At 37.1% G+C, this 2,716-nt stretch overlaps 1 protein-coding gene across 1 annotated transcript in view; it reads right to left on the bottom strand.

Moving 5' to 3' along the window:
- Positions 1–2,716, bottom strand: part of PEX1 (peroxisomal biogenesis factor 1) — a 53,082-nt gene that overhangs the window by 40,665 nt on the left and 9,701 nt on the right. The window lies entirely within an intron of this gene.

A 2,716-nucleotide genomic window follows, 5' to 3' on the forward strand; every position in this document is an offset into this window, starting at 1 on the left:
CACATGATCATATCAATAGATACTGACAAAGCATTTGATAAGGTTTAGTATCAATTTATGCAGAAATTTTGAGGCCAAATGGAATGTATCTTAACGTAATTTAAGTCATATATGACATACAACAGCTAGTACCATTCTCAATGTTGTAAAATCAAAAAACTTTCCACTGTGATCTGGTACAAGGCAAAGATGTCCATTCTCCCTACTACTATTCAATACAGTATCAGAAGTCCTAGCTACAGCAATGAGGCAAGGGAAAGTTATAAAAGAATCCAAAGAGTGAAAATTAAAACTACCATTACTTGCATAAATTATCATAAAATTCATGAAGAGCCCCAAAGACTCCACAAAAAAACTAATTAAAATAATAACCCAGTTCAGCAAAATGACAGGATACAAAATAAACACAAAAATCAGTTGCCTTCCTGTATACATATAACGAACTAGAAGAAATTAAGAAACCCATTCCATTAACAATCTCACCAAAAAAAAAAAAAAAATTAAATACTGGGAATAACCCTGACAAAGGAGATGAAGGACCTGTACAAGGGAAATTTTAAGTCACTGTAAAAAAAACAGAAGATGACACAAAGAGATAGGAAGACATTCCCTGCTCATGAATAGGAAGAATCAACATGGTCAAAATGGCCATCCTACTCAAAGCAATTTAGATTTAAAGCAAACCCAGTGAAAATCCTAATGATATTCTTCAACGAAATATAACAAATATTACTGAAATTCACATGGAAAAACCCAAGTAGCCAAAGCTCTTCTGACTAAACAGCTTTGGCTTTTAGACTTCAAACTATACTATGAAGTCATAATAATTAAAACACATGTACTGAGACAAAAACACACACACACAGACCAATGGAATAGAACTTAGAGGCTAGAAATAGAGCCTCACATTTATGGATAACTAATCTATGACAGAGGAGCAAAGTGTATACACAAGGAAAGGCTCTTCATAAATGGTGCGGGGAAAATTTAGACTGCCACATGCAAAAGAATGAAACTAGATCACTATCTCACACCATACACAAAAATAAACTCAAAATGAATAAAAGACCTGGATGTTAAGGCCTGAAACCATAAAACACACAGAAAGAACCATAGGCAAAACACTCCATGATGTAAACTTCAGAAACATCTTAGCAGATGCATTTCCAGCAGCAAGGAAACAACTAGGACTACATCAAACTAAGAAGTTGTGTACAGCAAGAGACAGTAACCAAAACAAAGAGGAAGTACACTGAATGGAACAAAATATTTGCACACCATACATCTGACAAGGGATTTACATCAAAGATTAACAAAGAGCTCATATAAATCAACAGAAAAAACAACCCAATTAAAAAATGGGCAGAAGAATAGGCATTTTCTCCAAAGATGACATGGAAATGGCCAACAGACATATGAAAAAATGTTCATCAACACTTTTCGGGGAAATGCAAAACAAAAACAAACTAGGATGAGATACCACCTACTACCTGTGAGACTGGCCCACGTAAAAAACAAAACAAAACAAAAAAAAAAACCCTGTAGAAACAAGAGTTGGCTAGGGTGTAGAGAAAAAGTAACATTCTTACACTGTTGGTGGGAAATAGACTGGTGCAGCCCCTATGGAAAGAAGTGCGGTGGCTCCTCAAAAGACTAAAATTGGGTCTGCCATATGACCCAGCAATTCCACTTCTAGGTATTTACCCAAAGAACAGAAAAACATTAATTCAAAAGGAAACCTGAACTCCTATGTTTACAGCAGAGCTATTTACAATAGCCAACATGAAAATAACCTAAGTGCCTAAGAACAGATGAGTGGATCAAGAAAATGTGTTATATATGCATGATGGAATACTACTCAGTAATCAGAAAAGATACTCAACCATTTGCGGCAACATGGAAGGAACTAGAAGGTATTATGCTAAGTGAGCCAGAAGGAGAAAGATAAATACCGTATGATTTCACTTATAGGTGAAATATAGAGAAACCAAACAAAAGATCAGAGAAAGACAAACTTTAAAACCAACCCTTGAAAGGTGACCATAAATATGAGACATCAGTAGGGAAGAGTCGATAATGGGGGGAGAAGAGCACAATGAACTATGGTAGGATATTATGGACGTTTTGGTAGTAGGAAAAACTATGGTAACTTCACCTGAGGGGAGAAACCCTATATTGTGAAAAAACAAAGATATAATGATACATCATCAATAATAAAAAAAAATATAAAAATGTAAATAAACCCACTTTACAGAGCTGTGGTGAGAAATAATGCATACCAAAACAATAAAAAGCTCAAAGAGACACCACGTTCAGCCTAGTCAAACTATATAAAAGCACAATGCCAGAGAGAAGCACTTGTTGTATAATTATGAGTCCCTTGGGAAAGTAAACAAATGCCATGCAGATACTGCAGCCCAGAAGCCGCAGCAGAGATAGAACACAGCAGTGATGGGCTATTGTTGGTAGCCATAGCAACAAAGTGGCACACGCCCGCCTGCCACACTCTGGCTTAGTGTTGCCTCCTGGCCAAGCACAAATTAGTCCTGGACCTTGAGCTCGATGGTCCAGAGCTAGTTTGCCCCACTGGGAGACTCAGGCCTCATAGATCATGACCCATGGCAGAAAGAAGCAACAGGGAGGTAGGGTAGGAAGTCAAGACAACCAAAACACAGAATACAGCTTTCTGTGGAACAAAAGAAGAGGAGGTAGAGGC

Source organism: Talpa occidentalis, unplaced genomic scaffold (genome assembly GCF_014898055.3).
Source record: "Talpa occidentalis isolate TD23 unplaced genomic scaffold, MPIMG_talOcc4v2.1, whole genome shotgun sequence".
NCBI classification, from domain to species: Eukaryota; Metazoa; Chordata; class Mammalia; order Eulipotyphla; family Talpidae; genus Talpa; species Talpa occidentalis.